The sequence below is a fragment of the Somniosus microcephalus genome, chromosome 8 (assembly GCF_052327205.1).
Source record: "Somniosus microcephalus isolate GS21.2 chromosome 8, FLI_Smic_1.0, whole genome shotgun sequence".
Taxonomy (NCBI): domain Eukaryota; kingdom Metazoa; phylum Chordata; class Chondrichthyes; order Squaliformes; family Somniosidae; genus Somniosus; species Somniosus microcephalus.
The window spans coordinates 21694425-21722112 of NC_140994.1; positions in this window are offsets into that span (position 1 = coordinate 21694425).

Here is a 27688-nt window from a genome sequence, read left to right on the forward strand (position 1 = left end):
ACACAGGGCCAGATCTAAGGTTGCTTGCCCCCTGGTCGGTTCAGTTACATACTGCTCAAGAAACCCATCCCTAATACACTCAATGAACTCATCCTCAAGGCAGCCCTGCCCAATTTGATTTGTCCAATTAATATGATAGTTAAAATCCCCCATAATTATAGATGTTCCCTTATTACAAGCCTCAACTATTTCCTGATTGATACTCTGTCCAACAGAGTTGCAACTGTTCGGAGGTCTATAGGCTACGCCCACTCGTGTTTTTTTCCCCTTATTATTCCTTATCTCCACCCAAACTGTTTCATTATCCTGATCCTTTGACCCAATATCATTTCTCTGTATTACAGTGATTCCTTCCTTTATTAACATAGCCACCCCACCTCCCCTTCCTTCCTGCCTGTCCTTCCTGATCGTTAAATAACATGGTATGTTTAATTCCCAGGCATTGTCACCCTGCAGCCATGTTTCTGTAATGGCCACAAGATCATACCCATATGTAGTTATTTGTGCCATTAACTCGTCTATTTTGTTACGAATGCTACATGCATTCAGATAGAGAACTTTCAAATGTGTTTTGTGACACTTAGTTCCTGCTTTTGCCCTTTTTATTACTTTACCTTTTACTCCATACTTTCTGCCCCTTCCTGACACGCTCTGGTTTTTAATTTCCCCACTGCTACCTAAGTCTATGACCTTCTCTGTTGTCATTTTTATTATTTGCTCTCTAGGAACCTCCCCCCCACTAGTTAGTTTAAAGCCCTCTCTACAGCCCTAGTTATATGATCCGCCAGGACTCTAGTCCCAGCACTGGCCAAGTGAAGCCCGTCCCAACGGAACAGCTCCCTCCTGCCTCAGTACTGGTGCCAGTGTCCCAGGAAGCAAAACCCATTTTTCCCACACCAGTCTTTGAGCCACGCATTTAACTCTCTAATTTTATTTGTCCTAGCCAAATTCGCTCGTGGCTCAGGTAATAATCCAGAGATTATTACCCTTGAGGTTCTGTTTTTTAATTTGACCCCTAGCTGCTCATAATCCTTTAACAGAACCGGCTTCCTAGTCCTATCTACGTCATTTGTACCAACATGGAGCATGACAACTGGATCCACCCCCTCCCACTGCAAGTTTCTTTCCAGCCCAGAGGAGATGTCCTTAACCCTGGCACCGGGTAGGCAACACAGCCTTCGGGACTCTCGCTCTCGGCTGCAGAGAACTCTATCTATCCCCCTAATAATACTATCCCCTACCACTACAACATTTCTATTTACTCCCCCCTCTTGAATGGCCCCCCATTCCACGGTGCTGTGGCCAGGTTGCTCATCCTCCCTGCAGTCCCTGCTCCTGTCCCCACAGGGAGTAAGAACCTCGAACCTGTTGGACAAGAGTAAGGGCTGCGGCTCCTCCAGCTCTACCTCCTGGATCCCCGTACCTGCCTCACTCGTAGTCACACCATCCTGTCCCTGACCATGGGCTACATCTGAATTAATTAACTTCATAGGTGTGACTACCTCCTGATACACAGAGTCCAGGTACTTCTCCCCCTCCCTGATGTGTCGCAGTGTCTGAAGCTCAGACTCCAGCTCATCAACATGGAGCTGGAGTTCCTGTAGCAGCAGACACTTGTCACAGATGTAATCACCGTGAGCCTCAATGGGGTCCACCGGCTCCCACATCTCGCAACAGTAACACATCACCTGCTCCATTCTATGTAATTAATTAAATTTTTTATTGTTAGTTATGGACACCCTCTGCCCGATTTTAGATGCTAGTATCCCCTTTAATTAATTGGATTTAAATTAAATCAATCCCTCTAATTACACCAGTTAAATGGTTTACCAACAGTCACTCTGCACCAGAAAGGCCTTATTAACTACAACCCACAGATTTCCTATTCACCTTAAAGGTGTTCATTTTGTGAGTGATTGTGAACCTTGCTGGGGTTTTTGTTCGTTGCATTTTTTTTGGTTTGCTGTTGTTCCCTTTGTTTAAGTGCACTATTTTGCATTTTGATTTTGCTTTTGGCCAACCAGCGTTCAAGGAATTTTCATTGTGGTTTGCAGCAGTCCCAACAGATGGGACGAGCCAGGGGAGATCCAAAGGAATGCTCAGAACTAGGTTTGGCTGTACTCAAGGCATGGTATGCTTGACCAGGGAGGCTTTTCTCCAAGTTGGGATTGTTGGCCTTGAGGTTCCATCTTGTTATACAGTCAGGAGTATCTTCAGGAGATGGAAGTGTCTGCACATCAGGTTTCAGCCTTGCTTGTGAGTCAGAAGGTTGAGAGTTCAAGCCCCACTGCAGAGACGTCAGCACATACTCCAGGCTGACACTGAGGGAATGGTATACTGTTGGAGTATAAGAAATAGCTATTAGATTCAAAGATGGGGTTTTAATTTTTAGACCAGAGACTGACAACACGCAGCCGGGAACAGCTGGCAGAAATGCCAGTGAGGTCAAATAACAAGCACCAAAAGACAAACAGAAGTGATAAGGGAATCATAAAATGCAAAACAACACAGGGTGGTGGGATAATAGACAAAATGGAGCTGAAAAGTCATAAAATGTCCTTAAAGAAACATAACAAAACATTCCTCAGGAAGATAAGAGGGAGGCCTCATCAGCCATGCAGAAAGGGATGGTGAGGGGTGCCTTCCCGCTTCAAAATTGGACAATAGGATGGGGAACAAATGATTGACACCAGGTAATTACCAGCCCACCGAAATAACTATAAATATAGATGACCGAGAGAGGAAATCAGGCAGTTAGGGGCGAAGGCTTCCCCGAGGTGGATGACGGCCTAACACCTCCAACAGCTCGAGAGTTGACCCAATGGAAGTGACCGCTGCAGCAGACTGCAGTAATCCACCCAATCTGAGACCACTGTATTGCCTCACCATCTGTCCGGTCGTGGCATTCCGCTTCGGGAGTCGTAGATCGCTCTCTACTGTTACGGGTTGTTTGTCTATTATACTTAGCTTAAACCACATGTAATATCTGATTATGCTTTGAAACTGTAGCTCTTTAATAAAAAGCCTTACAACTCCAAAGACCCTTTGGGTAATCTGTGTGTGACCTGCAATCCTAATCTTACAGCAGAGAGTGTATTTCAGATGAAACATGAATCCAAGGCCACATCTTCCCTCTCAGTTGGAAGTAAAAGATCCCATGGCATTATTGAAAAAGAGATGGGGCATTCAACCAACAAACAGATTATCTGGTCATTTAGTTCACTGCAGTTTGTGGGACCTTGCTGTGCACAAATTGGCTGCTGTGTTTCCCTACAATATAAAAGTGCCTACACTTCAAAACGTTGACTGTAAAGCACTTTGGGATGTCCTGAGGTCATGAAACACAAGACACAAATGCAAGTTCTTTCTTTCTATCAGCCTGGATGCCAGTAAGTGACTGTGCATTATGGAGCTGGGTTGTTTTTGTTTTATAATGACTTGAGTTGTGAGTGCAGTCTTCAGTTGTGCATTACCTCTTCAATGTGTGCTCTACTGAAGTGCGCACATGCAGGAAATGCAATGAAAGAGCTGCATGGTTGTATGAGGGCTTGATGGCGGCAAGCAGTAAATGTCAAACACATTGCCAGGCAACACTGAGGTATGCAATCGTAGGCAGGCGCCCAGTACTGTCCGGTAGTCTTCTCCTCTTCTGCATTTGTTCTCTGGTGCTGCAGGTGTGACACAGCTTTGATCTGGTTAGCACCAGCTGCCAGGGATGGTGCCTGTCCTCCTCTGGATGCTGCCCTCCTCTCACTCACCTCATGCAACACCACATCCGTTTGGCCAAGCATGCAACAGGAGGTTGAGTGCCGTACTGTTCCATCGTTTGCCCACAAGATCTGTTTTCTCGTTCCCTATTGGGTTTTCTTCCACTTCAATTATATTTAGTACTTCTCCACCCTGCCCCCCTTCTCGGTTACAGTAATTTTGAAGCTTGATAATGGCTGAAACAATATTTGTCCCCATAGGAAGCCATAGTCAAGTGCACACCTGCCTTTACTTTGTACCTGCTTCCCAGATCTTCTATATCCCCATTTGTTATATCCGTGTATCTTAATGTTGTGTCCTTCAATAATCAGACAAAGACTGCAGGGAACGATCAACAGGTGTTTACTGAATGAGGGTTCAAACTGCAACTAACTGTACAGATCACGACTCAGGGTTTATATACAGGTGTGGTCACTGCCGGTGCTACAAGATAAAGGAGCTGTAAAAAGTAGTTCTCCCCCTTAAAGGTACATACATTACAATTCCTCCCCTTTTAGATTAACAGTACCATAACACTCATTTAACAATTAAATATCAACTAATTACAATTAACACTTTTAACATGCAACATTAACTGAAAATAGTCTATTTATAAATTCAGTCTTTGGGGAGGCTTCCTGATTCTTTCTGGATAACGCCTTTCCCGAGTGTCTTGCTCTTGGTGCGGAGGCGATTCTAACACCCTGTCGTCAGTTGATTCATCAGCTTCCAATGCTATTGTTTCTGAGGTAGATGCGACCTGTACGTCGGGTTCCTCACCAGGTACGTATGGCCGAGACATGGGGTTGACTCGTTCCTGTGACTCTAGGATCTGGTCAGCATGGCGTCTCACAATGTTCTCCCCAACATCCACTGTGTACATTAATGGCCCCTGCCATGTGCATATCGTTCCTGGTTGCCATTTCTCTGTTTGGTAGTCGCGGGCCAAGACTGGTTGCCCTACATTGAAGCTCCTTGTCGGCTTCTCATTGATGTGCTGGAATTGCTTACTCTCAACATCTCTTCGTACATTTGGTCTGAGCAAATCCAGACGAGATCTCAACCTTCGGTTAAAGAACATCATGGCCGGGGCCTGGTTGGTGACTACATGTGTCGCATTTCTGTAGGCTAACAGGAAATTGTCCACCTTATGCTGCAGTGGAATGTCGTCATCGCACATGGCCTTTACTGCTTTTTTAAAGGTTTGTATGAACCTCTCAGCCAATCCATTTGTGGCTGGATGATACGGGGCGGATGTGTAATGCCTTACCCAATTCCTTTTCATAAATCTTCGAAACTCTTCGGACACAAACTGTGGTCCGTTATCAGAGCAAATCTGCTCTGGCAAGCCGTTCCTGGCAAAAATGGTCTGTAGGACTGCAATAGTTTTCTCCGTGGTGGTGGAGGACATTTTGATCACCTCAGGCCATTTCGAGTGCGCATCCACGGCTATTAAAAACATTGAGTCCATGAATGGACCAGCAAAATCAATATGCATCCATTGCCATGGAGAGGAGGGCCACTCCCATGGGTGTAGAGGGGCATGTGGTGGTGCATTTTGGACCTTCTGGCATCCTGAGCAGCTCTTTGTCAGGTCCTCAATTTGCTGATCGATCCCCGGCCACCACACATAAGCCATAGCAAGGCTTTTCATTTTCACCCCTCCCAGATGACCTTCGTGAAGCTCATTGAGCACTCTCTCCCTTAACTTGGGTGGAATTACCACTCGGGATCCACACATCAAGGTCCCCTGGCATACTGACAGCTGTTCTCTTCTGGATGAGAATGCTGGCAACAGTGAGTCGCCATGTGCTGGCCATCCCTTCACTGTCAAATCATATACCCGAGACAATGTCGGGTCATTTCGGGTCTCCTTCTCTATACCAGCGTTAGTTACTGGCAAGCATTCAATTATAGTCGAATGAAATATTTCGACAGGATCCACTGCTGGTGCTTCCTCCGCAGTAGGCAGTGGCAGGCGTGATAGCCCATCAGTGTTTCCATGCTGTTTCGTGCCCTTATACTCGATTTCATATTGGTGCGCCCCGAGAAAAAGGGACCATCTTTGTAGCCGTTGCGCAGTCATCACCGGAACGCCCTTCTTTGGATTAAAGATGGAGACAAGTGGTTGGTGGTCAGTCAGCAAGGTGAACTTCTGCCCATGCAGATAGTGGTTGAACTTTTTCACTCCCCACACTAGGCTGAGGGCCTCCCTGTCAATCTGGGCGTAGTTACGCTCGGCTGAGGTTAGTGACCGAGACGCAAAGGCTACTGGCCTCTCCGAGCCGTCCAGGAATTTGTGCAACAGCACCGCTCCAATGCCATAGGGTGATGCATCACACGCCAACCGAATTGGTAGTGCTGGGTTGAAATGAGCCAACACCTCTTTTGATGTGATCAATGCTTTGCTCTTCTGGAAAGCTCGTTTACATTCGTCACTCCACTTCCATGGTACCCCCGTTTGCAGTAGGGTGTTCAGTGGGTGTAGTACGGTAGACAAATTCGGCAAGAACTTATGGTAGTAGTTCACCAGCCCGAGGAACGACCTCAGTTGTGACACATTTTCCGGTGCTGGAGCCTTGACTACTGCCTCAATCTTTTCAGGGGACTTATGTAACCCCTCTTTATCAATAACGTGGCCACAATACGAGATCTGCTTCTGGAAAAACTCGCATTTGTGGCGATTAGCTCGGAGCCCATATTCCTTCAATCTAGTGAGCACCTGCTCCAGGTTGGCGAGGTGATCACTGTCATTTTCGCCCGTGACCAGGATGTCGTCCAAAAACACTGGGTCCCTGGAATCCCTTGCAGGACTTGTTCCATTGCCCTTTGCCAAATAGCCGGAGCTGATGCTACCCCGAACACCAGCTGGTTGTATTGGTAGAGACCTTTATGAGTGTTAATCGTGAGGTACTGTTTCGAGGCTTCTTCTACCTCCATTTGCAGGTACGCCTGGGCCAGATCAATCTTAGTGAAGCGTTTCCCTCCCGATAGCGAGGCGAAAATATCATCAATCCGCGGAAGCGGATATTGTACAGTGTGAAGGACTGGGTTCACTGTCACCTTAAAGTCCCCACAGATGCGAACCTTCTTTGGTTCCCCAGGCGTATTACTCAATGACCTCTTCATTACAGGAACGATGGGTGTAGCCCACTCGCTCCAGTCCACTTTGGACAGTACTCCTGAACGTTCCAAACCTTCCAGCTCTGCTTCAACGGCTGGGCGGATCGCATAAGGTACCGGTCTGGCCTTAAAAAACTTTGGGCTTGCATTTGCCTCTATTTTGATCGTCGCTGTAATGCCTTTTAGTGTTCCGAGTCCCTGCTGGAACACTTCTTGTGCGTCAGTTAGCATTTTTGACAGTCGTCCAGGTGTGACGTCGTCATCCTTTTTGGCATCTACAGTCAGTGCTTGTATGGAATGCCAACCTAGCTGTATCTTCCGGATCCATTCACGTCCTAGTAGTGGTGGTCCTCCATCTGGCAATACATATAGGTCCATTTTTGGTGTTTCCTTGCCGTTATATATAACGTTCACCCTTATTTTTCCTTTGGGGTAGACTTTTTGCCCCGTGTACGTCTTCAAGACAATCTTTGTATCTCTCAAGGGTATATGTGAGAATAGTTGCTTGTAGTCCCTTCGGTTTATGACTGTTAGGGCTGATCTTGTGTCCAATTCCATTTTCACTTGGACTCCTGCTATCTTGAGCGTGACCCAGATAGTTTGGTGATCCTCTGTTTTGATCACATTATGCAGTTTCAGACAACCCAGCTCCTTGCTTCCGGAGTCTGTATCACTCTTCTGTTCGTCTGAACTACTCTCCGTCACCTTATGTACCTTCTTGTACTTCTCCTGTGGAGATTTCTTGCTGCTGGTTTTCTTTCCCGACCTGCAGACTCTTGCTATGTGTCCTACTTTTCCACACTGTCTGCACACTTTGTCCTTGAACCAGCAATCATTATGGTCGTGTGTTGTTCTGCCGCAGCGATAGCACTTCACTGTTCCGTATGACATTTCATTTGTGCCATATTCTTGCGGTCTCCGTTGTATCTCTGCAGCGCCCCGTGCTGCTGCTTCATGTGATACTGCAATGCTGAAAGCCTTGTCCAGCGTAAGATCCTTTTCTGATAGAAGCCATTTCTGGGTTCCTTCACTTTGAAGCCCACACACAAACTTGTCCCTTAAAGTATCTGCTAGTCCCGTTCCAAACTGGCAGTGTTTCGATAGCTTGCGCAGTTCCATTAAATACTCAGCATTACTTTCATCTTTATGCTGGTTCCTTTTGTGAAACTTAAATCTTTCTGCTATCAGCAGCGGTGCGGGGTTTAAGTGGTCCTGTAGGATTGACACTATGTTTTCAAAATCCTTTTCTACTGGCTTCTCTGGGGTTACTAGGTTTCGTAGTAAGCCATACATTTTTGCACCCATTGAATTCAACAATACCAGCGCTTTCTTGTCATCTGGCACTTCATTCGCCTTGCAGTATACTTCTATGCGTTCGACATATGTCGTCCAATCTTCGACTTCATTGTCGAACGCTGTGATACTGCCACTCTTCGGCATTTTTGGGTGCGGTTAGACTGGCTTAAAATGGCGTCTCCCGCGCTTTCCTTTCTTCCCCGCTGCGGCTTAAAATGGCGTCTCCCGCGCTGCTGCCAACGCCACTCTCGGCGGTCCTTGTGGCAAATGGCGAAGCCCTGGGGGTTTCGTGCGCTGCTCCTGCGCTGCTGCCAATGCCGCTCTCTGCGGTCCTCATGGCAATAGCAGCGCCTCGCATTTTCCTGCGCGCCTCTCTCCCCCGTTGACGCTGCTCGGCCCTTGAACACCGGCTGCGCTCTGCTCTCTCTCGTCTCTCTCCCCGTTGACGCTGCTCGGTCCTGAACACCAGCTGCGCCCTGTGCGCTCTGCCCTCTCTCTCTCCCCCATCGACGCTGCTCGGCCTTTTTCTGTGCCGCTCGGTCGGCTCTAGCCGCCGCTGTCTGGGAAGGGTCTGCGCAGTACCTGTTGCCAGCCCGTTTCGCTGGACCACCGTGACTGGAAAGCCAAGCCTGGCACTCGACAGCCTCCCCTGCGATGCTCAAATCTCCGCTGGATGACTGGGCGGTTGCCCGTGGTCAACGCCCGTGCTTCTGGACTCGACCTCCTTCCACTGTTCTCCAGGAGCGAATCCCTGGGAGGTGATGCAGAGTTGCAGGTAGGTTCGAATCTGCGTCGTCGCCAATGTTATATCCGTGTATCTTAATGTTGTGTCCTTCAATAATCAGACAAAGACTGCAGGGAACGATCAACAGGTGTTTACTGAATGAGGGTTCAAACTGCAACTAACTGTACAGATCACTACTCAGGGTTTATATACAGGTGTGGTCACTGCCGGTATTACAGGATACAGGAGCTGTAAAAAGTAGTTCTCCCCCTTAAAGGTACATACATTACACCATTAGGCTGGCTCCTTGGGTCAAAGCTGCAGTGAATAATGATTCGAATGACCCGAGAGCTGGAATTGGAAGGCAATCAGCTTTGTTACGGCCCTGCAGCAAGCCCCATTCACCCAGCACCCCTGTGCTCGCTGATCTACATTGGCTCCCGGTCCAGCAGTGCCGCGATTTTCAAATTCTCATCCTTGTTTTCAAATCCTTCCGTGGCCTCACCCCTCTTGATCTCTGTAACTTCCTCCAGTCCTACAACCCTCTGAGATCTCCGCACTCCTCCAATTCTGGACTCTTGCACATCCCTGATTTTTTTCGTTCCACCATTGGCGGCTGTGCCTTCAGCTACATAAACTCTAAGCTCTGGAATTCCCTCCCTAAATCTCTCCACCTCTCTTTGCTCCTTTTAAGACACTCCTTAAAACCTTACCTCTTTGACCAAGCTTTTGGTCATCTGCCCTAATATCTCCTTATATATATCTTTATGTGGCTCTGTGTCAAATGTTGTCTGATTACACTCCTGTGAAGCACCTTGGGACGTTTTACTACGGTAAAGGCGCTCTATAAATGCAAGTGGTTGTTGCAGCGCACTAGCCTAACCACACCAGTAACGATAAAAGAACATGAGAAATAGGAGCAGGAGTAGGTCTTACGGCCCCTCGAGCCTGCTCCGTCATTCAATAAGATCTTCAACCTCAACTCCACTTTCCCGCCTGATCCCCATATCTCTTGATTTCCCTAATGTGTGTTGTTTTGACCACCTATCTTCAAAATGACGTTTGTGCATCAGACTGGGTTCAAAAAAGAGCGATCAGGATGATCTCACAACTTAAAATACTAAATCTAGACAGGCTGAGAGAAGTGAACTTGTTCTCATTATAGGAAGATGAACCAGTTCCTTAAAATGAGGAAAGTTTAGATAATGCGTGACGTAATAAAACTCACTACGCACTTGGTTCGAGTATAAAGCAAGGCTTTAATCAACTTGTTTCAAAACACGGAGGTCTAGTTATCTTTCACTAGTTCCTGTTTACAAAATGTCCTGGGCAAGCTGGGCCCACGCCCGAGTATTTATACTCCTTGGACGGCGCCACCAGCTGGCCGTCCAGTGTTATTTCATGAGTCTTTCTTCATGGATCATAAGATTCATAACAATGCAGATATAAGCTTGTTATGTAAACCAGAACTATTTTCACAGGACTAAAAAGGCATCAGGTCGAATTACCAGGCCTCAAAGTCTAGAGATTAAAATTAAAATTGATTATGCGAATAGGCAACTATCAAGAATAATTAGACTCTCTGATTTTGAGGCTCTATTTCTCCTGAACTTTGGTTGAAATATTTCTGTGAAATCAGCTGAAGTAAATCAGTGCCTTATCAGGTCAAAAGTAAAACAGAACGTTAGTTATCAGAAAATGGCGGGTTTAATTGGGAAATAATGGCAAATAAAACACATAGTGCACTTAGCTGGACAGTGAGTGATGAACTGAATCAGTGAGCTGGAATCTATTTTTATTGAAAAGTGGGTGCATGCTGACTGCTGTAACTCATCCTGCTCTATACGGCAAGGAAAGACTTTCTATCTTTTAATTTTTTTCGGCTTCAAGTCGATGATTGTGTGTCAGGGTTTTTATTGGGCATTACCAAATTTGGAATTTATCTCTCATAATAATTATCAGGTTTAATCAGGTGAAACCTTGAAATCAGAAAGTTTAAAAAGCAACTACTGTATGGAACATAAGAGGGGCAATTTTCCAGACATTTGCCTCTGGGGAACGGCCATTCTCCAACGCAAAGGTCAGGAAAGAAGGGAGCAGGGAATCGTTACACCAAGTCTCTGATTCCTGTACGCCACCCTGGGAATTCCAGGACTCCCCAGGGAGGGGTAAACAGGGCAGGCCTGGGCCTTCGCCTACAATAGCTACAGGGCCAATGATGTCATGTAGGTGAGGTGGGAGAAAGAGCCCTCCGCCCTCCAGCTTCAGATTCCTCTCCTCTCTTTGGTTAGGCACCTGTTTTCAGGATCCCCCCCCCCCCCCTCAGTTGACAGCTTTAGGCCTTGTGCTGGTGAACCCTCAGCTCAGGAGATCCAAGGGAGCCCAGCAGCAAAGCTCAATTCCCCCCCACCCCCGGTCCCACCCCTCCCCGCTGCCCTGCCCTCCCCCCCCCCCCCCCCACCGCCCGCTGCCCCACCTCGCAGGTCAAGGTTCTCCAACAGCAACCATAAGACTGTCGGTGAGACCCAGGGGTCTCAGGCCTGCAGATGCATTCCAGTTTCCTGCCCTGCTTTCCAGCGCCAAGCCAGAGCAACGGATGGACATGCTGGGGATGCTTCTGCTTATGGCAATGACCTCATGTATGAAAGGTCCCAGAGAGTGGTGAACCTGTGGAATTCTCTGCCACACAGGGCAGTTGAGGCCAATTCATTAAATATATTCAAGAAGGAGTTGGATATATTTCTTGAGGCTAAAGGGATCAAGGGATATGGGGAGAAAGCAGGGACAGGGTACTGAATTTGGATGATCAGCCATGATCTCACTGAATGGCAGAACAGGCTCGAGGGGCCGAATGGCCTACTCCTGCTCCTATCTTCTATTTTTCTATGAAATTTCAGTGCCACTGGGCGTCTACAGGCAGAGCACCTCAGTACATTAGTCCTGTCCAGTGCCATGGCAGGGTTTTGGGGGGGATGCAGAGAAATCAGCCATAATGACACCAGTCCTGTTCAAGGACGTCCCCTGCACTTCCAATCAACATACAGAGAAGGCAATTCCTCTCTGCCCTCTCACCTCCAATAATTCTCTCCTCATTGCAACCTCTCTCTATTTTGCTACAGTCAGTGTTCCTCTGAACTTGTTGCTTCAAAGCTCCCGTTCTTCCTCGTCATATCCCCACTGGTTGGAAGTGAGGACTCATTCCACTGTCTCCTACTTCAATACATTCTTTCCTATTCCCTCAAAAAATGTTCCTGACCTCCTCAGATTTTTGTTCCTCCTACAATCTGCAGACTTTAAAATAAAAATAATCCCGAATTCCTATCCATCTCATCTACTCTTTCATTTTCCTTTTCACCTTTGGTGATGTCATTGCCCTCTCATGTTGGTTTCTCAATGAAAGTGTCATCATCTGGGGATTGCAGTCAGCCAGAGCAGAATAACGTAGGTTGTGTTAGATTGATATTATACGAGAATTCATTCAATTGTGTTGAGGTCAGATGCAAATTTCACAACCTTCTCTCTGCCCGTGGGGGTTCTACCTGTGTTAGTTCACTTCAAATAAGCCGATTAAATAAGTCAAAGGATCTCCACAGCCACACAGATAGTGGGCTCCATGGGGCAAATGGACTTTTCTCCCTTCGTATGTTTCTGTGTTCGTAGCAACAATCACAAGTGGGAGAAGCAGCATGGTTAGTTTCCTTTATTAATTTCCATGCTAAAATAGACGATGCAAACATTGATTTCATCCCGTAGTTGCTTCAACCTGCTGCTGTGTAAGTGTGGTTAATCGCATCAATATCAACACTCAAGAGGCTTACCTAAACACTATAGATTTCCACTCTGCTTCCAGCAGCAATGGCTTAGTGCAGGTAGCAAACGATCACGAGCTATAACATTGCTTGTGCCAACCATTTAGATTCAGCAGTTACACATGACCACAAAAAGTGCAGACCAGGGTGTGGTGCTGGATCTGTGAACCCTGTTAATGTGTAAAACCTTCACGTCCAGTCTTAATTACAGATCCTTGAATAAACTGGCCTTGGAGAGGGTGCAGAGGAAAATTACTAGTGTGACACCAGGGTTGAGGGACTTCCGTTATGTGGAGAGACTGGATTGTTCTCCTTAGAGCAGAGAAGGTTAAGGGGAGATTTAAGATGGTGTTCAAAATTATGAGGGTTTTTTGATAGAGTAGATAGGGAGACACTTTATCCACTGGTAGGAGGGTCGGTAAGCAGAGGACACAGACTTAAGATAATTGGCAAAGTGGGGAGATGCAAATCTTTTTTATACACAGCAAGTTATTACAAGATATTGCAAAGGTTAGGCTGCAAAGTAAAGAACACATTAAATGGCCCAGATTTTGCGGTAAAAATAATGGTGAGGCTATCAGCGCTCAGCATTATTAAAATGTAAATCGGACAGCAATTTCCAGCAACCGCACATGCGCAGTTAAACATGGAAATCAGGAAGTTGCTGTCCGAGTTGCCCTGCTCCCCCAGAAGCTTCGCTATAACAGTATCTCGCCGAGAGACTCACGTTGAAACACATGGAACGGCGTGAAGTTGCTCCACTTACCTGATATATGCAAACTAAACTCGCCAAAAAATGTCAGGGCTTGTCCATTCCAGTGTAAGTACATTTTTACGGGGGTGCTAAGTCTTAATTACTGCCAAACAACCTCTCTGGCACTGAAAATTAACTTTTACAAGTGTCGAGTCTCATTCCTTCAGATTTTAATCATTGTTGGAGATTTTTAAAAAATTAATTTATATAAAACTTTTTACTTTCTGTCTCTTTTCTCTCTCTTAATCTCATCTTTCTTTACCTCTCTTTCTGACATTGAATTAAATATTCTAACTGACACTTCCTGGTTCAGACTCTGCGTGCCTCAGTAAGAATTCTTCAATCTGATTGGTTAAGGAGATACACTATTGCTTGCCCTGTTCACACATGTCCCAGATCCCCTGTAGAGGGCGACGTGCCGAAATGGCTCTCTCATCGCAGCAAGTGCCAGTGCAAAATCCCATAGAGAGTCTGTGGGCAAGAGTAAGTGTAATGAATGGCTGGCACTGCTGGTTTCCCGCTGACTGCAAAATCCGGCCCACATCTATATATATAAATGAATTGCTTTAACTGTAAAAATTATACTTCATAACTCTTATACACTTAATAGGAGTATGCACTTAAAGAAAGGGAAGAAGATGTTGGAAGAAAGTCTTGGGAAGAGTACATTTTGGTCTTCTTTGTACAGCTAGTTTAAATCATCGAGGTAATTGCCATCATGGAGATCATTGTGCGATGTCACTTTTCCTGGCTGGGCCACTACATGGATATCAAGTACAGGCGAGGTCCCCATGTGCCCAAAGCGGCTCCATTGCAAACAGCGTACTCTACAGCTCGAGACTGGCCTTCCTGTTCGCGAGACCTTGCCGTGCGCAAATATTCCTGCCTTATCTGTCTATGACTGCACTTCAAATAAAATAATTTATCGACTGTGAAGTGCGTTCCCTGAGGATGTGAAAGGAGCTATATACATAGGGGGCGATTTTGTCAATGGGGGCGCATTGGAGGTGGGACTGCTGCTTATCGGGTTTCAGGCCCGCCTCCATCGACTTCTGGCCAACCCACGCTATTTTCCCTTGATTGACCTTGTTAAGCCAGCCCAGCGGGCTTAGCAGGCCAATTAAGGGGAAGCCGGTTACAGAGAACGTCAGCGTATGACGTTGCATCTGTCAAAAATTTTTGACAGATGAATTGTCATTGTTTGACAGCTCTGTGAAGCTGTCAAACATTGACATTCTCTGTAGTTTGATGAGTTCTTGTATTCAAGACTCACCAAACCTCTTTTGTGAGCAGAAATTAGATGGCTGTTGCATCGGAGAATGCAGCGGCCATCTGTCATCTCTGCCGGTGAGATGCAAGACTCTCCGCATCACCAACGGTTAAAGCCTGCAGGAAGAAACAAAGGTAAGTAAACATTTTCTATGACTTTTCACTCACCTCACATGCTCACCTCTCCACACTTGCACCCATCACTCAGCTCCACAGCGCACTTTTGGACCCCCCCAATCCCCGCAGACCCACTGCTCACCTCGGTGACCCTGGCAGGGTTTCCCGACGTCAGGAAACCCACGCCTCTGCTGGAAAAATGGGGACAATCCTCTTAATTGTTAACAGGCAGTTAAGTGGCTATAATCCCCTTCCCGCCTCCAGGAGATGGGACCCAGTGCGGGCCGGCTACCCACGTCCTGCAAAGATGGCACGGAGGCGGGTTGGGGGCGGGATAGATGCCCGCCCCCAGATTCTGCCATTTTCCTGGCAGTCCCACCTCCAAACTCGTCTCCCCAGAGCTGGCAAGATCACGCTCTTTGAATCATAGAATGATACAGCACAGAAGGAGGCCATTCGGCCCATCTTGCCTGTGCTGGCTCTTCAGTACAGCTGTCATAAGAACATAAGAAATACGAGCAGGAGTAGGCCATATGGCCCCTCGGGCCTGCTCCGCCATTCAATAGAATCATGGCTGATCCGAATCTAGACTCACGTCCACTTCCCTGCCCTCTCCCCGTAATCCCTAATTCCCTTATCAGCTAGGAAACTGTCTATCTCCATTTTAAATTTATTTAATGTCGCAGCTTCCACAGCTCTCTGGGGTAGCAAATTCCATAGATTTACTACCTTCTGAGTGAAGAAGTTTCTCCTCATCTCAGTTTTGAAAGGGCAGCCCCTTATTCTAAGATTATGCCCCCTAGTTCTAGTCTCACCCATCAGTGGAAACATCCTCCCCGCATCCACCCGATCAAGCCCCCTCACAATCTTATATGTTTCGATAAGATCGCCTCTCATTCTTCTGAACTCCAATGAGTAGAGTCCCAACCTACTCAACCTTTCCTCATACGTCAACCCCCTCATCTCTGGAATCAACCGAGTGAACCTTCTCTGAACTGCCTCGAGAGCAAGTATATCTTTTCTTAAATATGGAAACCAAAACTGCATGCAGTATTCCAGGTGTGGCCTCACCAATACCCTGTATAACTGCAGCAAGACTTCCCTGTTTTTATACTCCATCCCCCTTGCAATAAAAGCCAAGATTCCATTGGCCTTCCTGATCACCTGCTGCACCTGCATACTAACTTTTTGTGTTTCATGCACCAGGACCCCCAGATCCCTTTGTACTGTAGCACTTTGCAGTTTCCCTCCATTTAGATAATAACTTGCTCTTTGATTTTTTCTGCCAAAGTGCATAACCTCACACTTTCCAACATTATACTGCATCTGCCAAATCTCTGCCCACTCACTTAGCCTGTCTATGTCCTTTTGCAGGTTTTTTATGTCCTCCTCACTCACTGCTTTCCCTCCCATCTTTGTATCGTCGGCAAACTTTGATATGTTGCACTCGGTCCCTTCCTCCAAATTGTTAATATAGATTGTAAAGAGTTGGGGTCCCAGCACTGACCCCTGCGGAACACCACTAGTTACTGATTGCCAGCTCTTTGCTTGCTGTTAGATAGCCAATCTTCCACCCATGCCAGTATATTACCCCCAATCCCGTGATTTTTTATCTTGATCAGTAATCTTTTGTGTGGAACCTTGTCAAATGCCTTTTGGAAGTCCAAATACACTACATCCACTGGTTCCCCTTTATCCACCCTGTATGTTACATCCTCAAAGAATTCGGGCAAATTTGTCAAACATGACTTCCCCTTCATAAAACCATGCTGACTCTGTCCTATTAAATTATGTTTATCCAAATGCTCTGTTACTGTTTCCTTAATAATGTACTCCAACATTTTGCCAACCACAGATGTTAGGCTAACTGGTCTATAGTTTCCAGCTTTTTGTCTACTTCCCTTCTTAAATAAGGGTGTTACATTAGCAGTTTTCCAATCTGCTGGGACCTTTCCTGAGTCCAGGGAGTTCTGGAAAATGATCACCAATGCATCCACAATCCCTACCGCCACTTCTCTCAAGACCCTAGGATGTAGGCCATCAGGTCCGGGGGATTTATCCGCCTTAAGTCCCATTATTTTACTGAGTACCATCTCCTTAGTGATTTTAATCGTATTTAGCTCCTCCCCCCCCCCCCATTGCCCCCTGTTTGTCCAGTGTTGGGATATTTTTAGTGTCCTCTACTGTAAAGACTGATACAAAATATTTGTTCAGCGTCTTTGCCATCTCCATGTTCCCCACCACTAGTTTCCCAGTCCCATCCTCTAAGGGACCAACGTTCACTTTAGCCACCCTTTTTCTTTTTATATAGCTGTAGAAACTCTTGCTATCTGTTTTTATATTTTTTGCTAGTTTACTTTCATAATCTATCTTCCCTTTCTTAATTAATCTTTTAGTTATTGTTTGCTGGCTTTTAAATGCTTCCCAATCTTCTATCCTCCCACTAGATTTGACTAATTTATATGCCCTTGTTTTTAGTCGAATACTATCCTTTATTACTTTACTAAGCCACGGATGGCTGTCTTTTCTTTTGCTCCCCTTTTTCCTCAGTGGAATATTTTTATCTTGAAAGATGTGAAATATCTCCTTGAATGTAGACCACTGCTCTTGTACCGTCTTACACTTTAATCTGTTTTCCCAGTCCACTTTAGTCAATTCTACTCTCATACCTTCATAGTCTCCTTTATTTAAGCTTAGTACGCTGGTTTGAGATCCAACTCTCTTACCCTCAAACTGAATTTGGAATTCAACCATATTATGGTCACTCATTCCAAGGGGATCCTTTACTAGGACATTTTTTATTAATCCTGTCTCACTACACAGGACCAGATCTAAGATTGCCTGCCCCCTGGTTGGTTCAGTTACATACTGCTCAAGGAACCCGTCCCTAATACACTCTATGAACTCTTCCTCAATGCTGCCATGCCCAATTTGATTAGTCCAGTCAATAAGAAAGTTAAAATCCCCCATGATTATAGCTGTTCCCTTATTACAAGCCCCAACTATTTCCTGATTTATACTCCGACCAACAGAGTTGCAACTGTTAGGAGGCCTATAGACTATGCCCACTAGCGACTTTTTCCCCTTATTATTCCTTATCTCCACCCAAACTGTTTCACTATCCTGATCCTTTGACCCAATATCATTTCTGACTATTGCAGTGATTCCATCCTTGATTAACATAGCAACCCCACCTCCCTTTCCTTCCAGTCTGTCCTTCCTAATTGTCAAATACCCTTGTATGTTTAGTTCCCAGTCATGATTATCTTGCAGCCATGTTTCCGTAATGGCCACCAGATCATACCCATGTGTAGTTATTTGCACCGTCAACTCGTCAATTTTGTTACGAATGCTGTGTGCATTCAGATAAAGAACTTTCAAATATGTTTTCTGACAATTTATTCCTGCTTTTACCCCTTTTTCTACTTTACCTTTATCATTATACATTCTGTCCCTTCCTGACACGCTCTGGTTTTTAATTCCCCCACTGCTACCTTGCTCTATTGCCTTCTCCGCTGTCATTTTTATTTTTCGCTCTCTTAAAACCTCCCCCCAACTAATTAGTTTAAAGCCCTCTCTACAGCCCTAGTTATTTGATTCGCCAGGATTCTAGTCCCAGCACTGGCCAAGTGAAGTCCATCCCAACGGAACAGCTCTCTCCTGTCCCAGTACTGATGCCAGTGTCCCAGGAAGCAAAACCCATTTCTCCCACGCCAGTCTTTGAGCCACGCATTTAACTCTCTAATTTTATTTACCCTAGCCAAATTTGCACGTGGCTCAGGTAGTAATCCAGAGATTATTACCCTTGTGGTTCTGCTTTTTAATTTGGCCCCTAGCTGCTCAAACTCCCTCAGCAGAACCTCCTTCCTTGTCCTATCTATGTCGTTGGTACCAACATGGACCACGACAACTGGATCCTCCCCCTCCCACTCCAAGTTTCTCTCCAGCCCAGAGGAGATGTCCTTAACCCTGGCACCGGGCAGGCAACACAGCCTTCGGGACTCTCGCTCTCGGCTGCAAAGAACTCTATCTATCCCCCTAACGATACTATCCCCTACCACTACAACATTTCTTTTAACTCCCCCCACTTGAATGGCCCCCCGCTCCACGGTGCTGTGGCCAGGTTGCTCATCCTCCCCGCAGTCCCTGTTCCCATCCTCACAGGGAGTAAGAGCCTCAAACCTGTTGGACAAGAGCAAGGGCTGCGGCTCCTCCAACACTACCTCCTGGATCCCCGTACCTGCCTCACTTCTAGTCACACCATCCTGACCCTGGCCACAGACTACATCTGAATTAATTAATCTAATTGGTGTGACTACCTCCTGATACACAGAGTCCAGGTAACTCTCCCCCTCCCTGATGTGTCTCAGTGTTTGAAGCTCGGACTCCAGCTCTTCAACACGGAGCCGGAATTCCTCGAGCAGCCAACGCTTACTGCAAATGTGATCACCGTGAGCATCAATGGTGTCCACCAGCTCCCACATATTGCAGCAGCAACACATCACCTGCTCTGCCATTCTATGTAATTAATTAAATTTATTAATATTATTTTAATATACCCTCTGCTCTGATTCTAGATGATGAATATCGCACCTTAGAAACTATAAACCACAGAGTTTAAGCTTAAAAAGAGAAAGGCAGCACAGTGGCATAGTGGTTAGCACTGTTGCCTCACAGTGCCAGGGACCTGGGTTCGAATCCGGCCTCGGGTGACTGTCTGTGTGGAGCTTGCACATTCTCCCTGTGTTTGCGTGGGTTTCTTCTGGATGCTCCGGTTTCCTCCCACAGTCCAAAAATGTGCGGATTAGGATGATTGGCTATGATAAATTGACCCTTAGTGTTAGGGGGATTAAATACGTGGGGTTACGGGGATCGGGTGGGATATGTGTCGGTGCAGGCTCGATGGGCCGAAATGGCCTCTATCTGCACTGTGGGGTTTCTGTGATTCTGTGAAATACTTACCAACCAATCACTTACCCGCTTTCTGGTGACGTCACACTTGGATTACTACTGACTTCGGAGACTGGAGATTGGTACACCTTACCTGGGTCTCTGAAGCCTTTTTAAGCTTCCTGCTCGTGCCTCCCGCTGACACCCACGGTCTGAGGCCTTACCTGGGTCTCTGAAGCCTTTTTAAGCTTCCCGCTCGCGCCTCCCACCGACACCCGCGGTCTGAGGCCTTACCTGGGTCTCTGAAGCCTTTTTAAGCTTCCCGCTCGCGCCTCCCGCCGACACCCGCGGTCTGAGGCCTTACCTGGGTCTCTGAAGCCTTTTTAAGCTTCCCGCTCGTGCCTCCCGCCGACACCCACGGTCTGAGGCCTTACCTGGGTCTCTGAAGCCTTTTTAAGCTTCCCGCTCGCGCCTCCCACCGACACCCGCGGTCTGAGGCCTTACCTGGGTCTCTGAAGCCTTTTTAAGCTTCCCGCTCGCGCCTCCCGCCGACACCCGCGGTCTGAGGCCTTACCTGGGTCTCTGAAGCCTTTTTAAGCTTCCCGCTCGCGCCTCCCGCCGACACCCGCGGTCTGAGGCCTTACCTGGGTCTCTGAAGCCTTTTTAAGCTTCCCGCTCACGCCTCCCGCCGACACCCGCGGTCTGAGGCCTTACCTGAGTCTCTGAAGCCTTTTTAAGCTTCCCGCTCGCGCCGCCCACCGACACCCGTGGTCTGAGGCCTTACCTGGGTCTCTGAAGCCTTTTCAAGCTTCCTGCTCGTGCCTCCCGCCGACACCCGGGACAATTAGTCCCACTCATCTGTTCTTTCCCCATAGCCCTGAAATTTTTTTCCCCGTCAAGTATTTATCCAATTCCATTTTAAAAGTTACTATTGAATCTGTTTCTATTACCCTTTCAGGCAGCGCATTCCATATCACAACAACTCGCTGAGTAAAAAAAGTTTCCTCATGTCGCCTCTAGTTCTTTTGCCAATCACGCGAGTTCTTTCTCCTAAAGAAATTTATGGCAAGGCTATTTTTTTTTTTTTAAGTGCTCCCTATAGATGTTCCTTCCCCTTTAAGCGGGTCAGGTGGAACATGTACTGTGAATTTAAATTATAGAAATAGGCCAGCATTAGTCCATCTGAAGAGCCTGCAGCATAAAGATAAATTTTTCAAATTCGTGCTACGACGAGGGTGCCTTTTGGGAATTCGGAGATAGAGGTTAGGGTGTCCCGCAGGATTTTGTGCCCATTCGCTTTAATAGTTGAGACAATCCGATGGGGCGCACAGACCCCTGAGCACGAATTCCTGACACGCACTTCTAGTGAGTTAAAAAAACAACATAGAAACATAGAAGAAACATAGAAAAATAGGAGCAGGAGTGGGCCATTCGGCCCTTCGAGCCTGCTCTGCCATTCAACGCGATCATGGCTGATCCTCTATCTCAATACCATGTTCCCGCTCTCTCCCCACACACCTTGAAACTACCCCATTGAGTGTGGCAAATGTAAAGAATGAGAAATCAGAGTGAGCGCTGCAAAACTGCACTTGGGAGAAACAGGCCTCCATTAATAGCCAGTAGGGAACATGTTTGCCTTCATTAAAAAATATTACATTCCTAATAGCAGCGCAGACATGTGTACACTTCAGCAAAGTATCATCGGTAAATATGACAAATGGATAGGAGGGCATGTGTGACTGAATTAATAGCAATCTCTTGTAAGATGTGTTTTTTTCTCCCACTTTACGCTGCTGATCAGTGATTTAACTTCAGCGTGTTGGCGTAGCTTACTGATGACCTGTCTCTTTAAATGAATGTAGCTGGCTGTTGTTAGGGCGCAACGGGACCAGTGAGTGTAACGGGGAGCAAGAGCCGAGCTGTTGCCAGGGGCTTCAACAACAAGTTGTAGAACAGATTCTCAACCCCCCCTTTTCTTCATAGTTATCGACAGGGATAAGAGGCTTTAGTTACGAGGAAAGATCAGAGAAACTGGGGCTCCTTTCATTATAACAAAGAAGGTTAACAGGAGATCTGATAGAGGTGTTCAAAGTTATGAAGAGGTTTGAGGTAAATAGTCAGCGAGTGAGTACTTAAAGGACATGAATGATGTTGTCTCTCACGGGATCAAATTAGCATTAATATTCTCGCGATCCCTGGTCCCGAGCTCCACTCGCGATTCACTAGTCACTAGATCACTAGTCTAGTGGAGAAGCATAGTCTTGACGGTGGAGAGGTCTGGGAATTTGGGAGCTAAGTTTAAGTGAAGAGCCAGTGCTCACTGACAACGTGGACCACTTTCCATACCTCGGGAGCCTACTGTCAAACAAGGGCAGACGTCGACGACGAAGTCCAACAGCACCTTTAGTGTGCCAGTGCAGCCTTCGGTCACCTGAGGAAGAGAGTGTTTGACGACCAGGACCTCAAACCCGGCACTAAGCTCATGGTCTACAGGGCAGCAGTGATACCCGCCCTGCTGTATGCCTCAGAGACATGGACCATGTACAGCAGGCACCTCAAAGCACTGGAGAGGTACCACCAATGCTGCCTCCGCAAGATCCTGCAAATCCATTGGCAGGATAGGCGCACCAACATCAGTGTTCTTGCTCAAGCCAACATCCCCAGCATCGAAGCTCTGACCACGCTCAATCAGCTCTGATGGACGGGTCACATTTTCCGCATGCCCGATACGAGACTCCCAAAACAAGCGCTCTACTCGGAGCTCCGGCACGGAAAGAGAGCCCCAGGTGGGCAGAGGAAACGCTTCAAGGACACCCTCAAAGCCTCCTTGAAAAAGTGTAACATCCCCACCGACACCTGGGAATCCCTGGCCCAAGACCACACAAAGTGGAGGAGAAGTATCCAGGAAGGCGCCGAACACCTCGAGTCTCTTTGCCGGGAGCAAGCAGAAGCCAAGCGCAGGCAGCGCAAGGAGCGCACGTCAACCCAAGCACCCCACCCACCCGCCCCTTCAACCACTGTCTGCCCTACCTGTGACAGAGACTGTAGGTCCCGCATTGGATTCATCAGTCACCTGCGAACTCATTTTTAATGTGGAAGCAAGTCATCCTCGGTTCCGAGGGACTGCCTAAGAAGACTTAAAGGACATGAGTTTAAGAAGATTACCAAAAGAATAAAGGGGGAGGTTAGGAGAATTTGGTTTTATGCAGGGGGTTGTTTGGACGTGGAATGCCCTGCCAGAAACAATGGTGGAGGCAGAATCCAGAACCACTTTAAAAAAGGGCAGCGGAATATTTGAAACAATATTTGAAAATGCCCCTCCATCCCCCCTCAGGGGATCGAAACCAGTCCGGGAGATCACAGGGACGCGTGTGTTACCTATAAAGCCACTTACCTTCTGTATGATGTGATCTCTGCCTCAGTCAAGAACCGGTCCAGCTCCCTCTTGAAGGCTCGCGGAGAATGTCAGCACTCACCGCACCAGCCAGCCAGCAATGTATTCCAGAGATTCACTACTCTCTGGGAAAAGAAAAAAATGCCTAATATCCAGTCTATTCCTACTCTTACATAGTTTTAAACATATCCCCTGGTTGTCCCCAATCTGCTAAACTGGAATAATCTATCAAAATCTATCTGTGACAGTATTTGTGATGAAATATTCCATTCACCACTGCCTGTGACTGAGATCGGTTTCAGTGTCATTTCCCTTCCCCCAGACCTCATTGTATTGTGTACTGGAATGTGCTGTATTGTATACTGGAATGTGCTGGAATGTGCTGTGTGTAGGGCTCCGCCCATACCTGGCCCCGTTTGTAAGCTAGCTTCAGTCTGGCCTCAGTCTCCAGAAGGAAGACATCTCTCTCTCTTACGTGTTACTTTCTAAGTTAATAAAAGCCTTGTTTTTGTTCTGCTAACTTCGAGTCTCGGAATTATTGAGGCACGTCAATTTTATTAACTTATTTTTCAACACTATGGATCAACTCCCGAAACCCGAACGTTTGGATTTGGATCAACATGCTCCGGACGCATCAGCACGCTTCGGACACTGGTTTGAGTGTATGGAATTCTTCCTGGACAATTCCGCAGCCGTCAAAGACGCTACGGACGCTGCGAGGATGAGACTCGGAATTCTGCGGAATTGGGTAAGCCACCGGGTTTACCCCCTCATCCAAGACGCCGAGACGTACCTGGCCGCCTGCAACATCTTAAAGGCGCATTACCAGCAGCCTACGAATGAGGTGTATGCTAGGCACCTGCTCGCTACCCGCGCACAGCGACCTGGGGAATCGGTGGAGGAGTTCCTAAGCACCCTGAAAATGCTTGGCAAAGACTGCAAGTGCCGAGATGTAAAAGCCGCAGTGTACACTGACGAGCTTGTTCGCGATGCCTTCATCACAGGCCTCAGCTCCACTTACATCCGGCAAAGACTGCTGGAAAAAACGGGGTTGGACCTGAAACAGGCTGCGGACACCGCGCGATCCCTGGATGTGGCCCAGAGAAACTCGGACGCCTACTCTTCAGCCCGCGCCGTCCACGCCGCCACGTGTGCACCGAGGGCGCCGCCATCTTGGAAGGCATCTTCCCCGCCCGACAGCCCGACACCGGCTGGGCCCCGCTCTCCCCCCAGAAGCCCTACGACAGCCGCGACGCGTCAGGGACCCAACTGCTACTTCTGCGGGCAGCCAAAGCACACCAGAAACCTGTGCCCGGCGAAAGGCACCACCTGCTTTAAGTGCGGTAAGAAGGGGCACTTCGGGAAGGTGTGCAGAGGGAACCCCGCCGGAAAACCTACCGCCGGAAAACCCGCCACCGCCGCGTGTGCGCCGTGGGAGCGGCCATCTTGGACGCCATCTTGCCCGACCTCGTGGGGTCCGCCATCTTGTGAGCAGACAGCGTGGACGCCATCTTGTATCGATCAGGGCCCTACAGTGGCATCGGTCACAGTGGACCAGACCAGGCCGCACCCGCTATCCAGATCAATGGTGGACATCGAGGTAAACGGGTGCCGGGTTAAATGCTTAATTGACAGTGGAAGCACGGAGAGCTTTATCCACCCAGAACTGGCACAACAACTCTCCCTAAAGGTGGTCCCTACTCAGGGTACCATCTCTATGGCTGATAAAACCCAGACATCGACCATTCTGGGTTACTGCACGGTACAATTGTGCGTTAACGGAACTGTATATGATAATTTTAAAGTATTAATCATGAAGAACCTATGTGCGAGCGTGATCTTGGGCCTGGATTTCCAGTGCAACCACCAAAGCATCACGCTCAAGTACGGTGGGTCCCAGCCGCCCCTCACAGTGTGCGGTCTGGCTACCCTGAAGGTAAAGCCACCTTCGCTATTCGCGAACCTTACCCCTAACTGCCGGCCAATAGCGACCAAAAGCAGGAGGTACAGCTGGGAGGACAGGCGGTTTATCGCGACCGAGGTAGACAGGCTCCTGAAAGAGCGCATTATTGAACGCAGCAACAGCCCGTGGCGCGCCCAAGTGGTAGTGGTAAGGGGTAGCGAGAAGAAACGGATGGTGATCGACTATAGTCAAACGATTAACAGGTACACCCTACTAGACGCCTACCCGCTACCCCGCATATCAGAAATGGTGAACCAAATCGCCCAATACCGGGTGTTCTCCACCATCGACCTCAAGTCAGCGTACCACCAGCTCCCTATCAGACCAGAGGACCGCCCGTACACCGCCTTCGAGGCGAACGGACGCCTCTACCAATTCCTCAGAGTCCCCTTTGGGGTGACGAATGGGGTCTCGGTCTTCCAGAGGGAGATGGACCGCATGGTCGATGACCACCACTTGCAGGCAACCTTCCCCTACCTCGACAACGTCACCATCTGCGGTCACAACCAGCAGGATCACGACTCGAACCTCGAGAGGTTCCTGAAAACCGCACAAAAACTCAACCTCACCTACAACGAGGACAAGTGCGTTTACAACACCAGCGCCTCTGCATACTAGGCAGCGTGGTGGAGAATGGGGAAATCGGGCCAGACCCCGACAGATTGCGCCCCCTATGGGAGCTGCCCCTGCCCAACACTCCCAAAGCCCTGAAAAGGTGCCTGGGGTTATTTTCTTATTATTCCCAATGGGTCCCCAACTACTCCGACAAAGCCCGCCCCCTCTTGAAAGCATCCTCTTTCCCGCTCTCTGCTGAGGCCCACGCCGCCTTCAAAAGCATTAAGCAGGATATTGAGCGGGCCACGCTACAGGCAGTGGACGAGAACACTCTATTTCAAGTGGAAAGGGATGCGTCTGACTTCGCCTTGGCGGCCACCCTCAACCAGGCGGGGTGGCCCGTAGCTTTCTTCTCGAAGACCCTCCAAGGGCCCGAGATCAGACACTCCTCCGTGGAAAAGGAGGCCCAAGCCATCGTGGAGGCAGTGCGCCACTGGCGCCACTACCTAGCCGGCAAACGCTTCACCCTACTTACCGACCAGCGGTCGGTAGCGTTTATGTTCAATAATAAACAGAGGGGGAAGATTAAAAATTATAAGATTCTTAGGTGGCGGATCGAGCTCTCCACCTTCGAGTACGACATCATTTACCGGCCAGGGGCCCTTAACGAATCCCCTGACGCCCTCTCACGAGGGATGTGTGCCATCGCCACCGGGGATCGGCTACAGACCCTCCACAACGACCTCTGCCACCCAGGGGTCACGCGGCTGTTCCACTTCATAAAGTCCCGTAACTTACCCTACTCGATTGAGGAAGTTCGGTCCCTGACCAGGAACTGCCGCACTTGCGCTGAGTGCAAGCCTCGGTTCTACCGCCCAGATAGAGCCCACTTAATCAAAGCTACACGGCCCTTTGAGCGGCTCAGCGTAGATTTCAAGGGCCCCCTCCCGTCCGTCGACCGCAATGTTTACTTCCTGAACATTGTGGACGAATACTCCCGGTTCCCATTCGCCTTCCCCTGCCCAGACATGACCAGCACCACGGTCATTAAATGCCTCAACAGCCTGTTCTGCCTGTTCGGTATGCCGAGCTACATCCATACGGATAGGGGGGCGTCCTTCATGAGTGAAGAGCTACGCCAGTACATGCTGTCCAAGGGGATCGCCACGAGCCGTACCACCAGCTACAACCCCCGGGGTAACAGCCAAGTGGAGCGAGAGAACGGGACCGTATGGAAAGCAGTCACTCTAGCTCTAAGGACCAAGGGCCTCCCTATCTCCCGCTGGCAGGAAGTCCTCTCGGATGTGCTCCATTCGATACGGTCGCTATTGTGTACGGCCACTAATACCACGCCTCATGAACGAATGTTTGTCTTTCCCCGGAAATCCACCTCAGGCGTATCCATGCCGTCATGGCTCTCCACCCCAGGTCCGGTACTCGTGCGAAGGCATGTGAGGGGCCACAAGACGGACCCTCTCGTGGAGCCAGTACACCTACTCCACGCCAACCCCCAATACGCATATGTCCGGCACGCCGACGGAAGGGAGGACACCGTGTCCATAAAAGACGTCGCCCCAGCCGGCATCGACAACAACCACGGCAATAGCGGCAACGACGATCACAGCAACTCTTACCCACCCACTACTCTTTCATCACCCCCGGAAGAACACCGACCAACGGCACCCCCACCAACTACCCCTCCAACAACCCTGGCGGCACCCCCGGCAGAGACCCAGGAGGCTACCGGGGACACCCAGCCGACACCCGCGGCACCGCAACAGCCACGTCGGTCGCAGAGGACTATCAAACCCCCAAACAGACTAAATCTATAGAAGGGGTGAATGTGATGAAATATTCCATTCACCACTGCCTGTGACTGAGATCGGTTTCAGTGACATTTCCCTTCCCCCAGACCTCATTGTATTGTGTACTGGAATGTGCTGTATTGTATACTGGAATGTGCTGGAATGTGCTGTGTGTAGGGCTCCGCCCATACCTGGCCCCGTTTGTAAGCTAGCTTCAGTCTGGCCTCAGTCTCCAGAAGGAA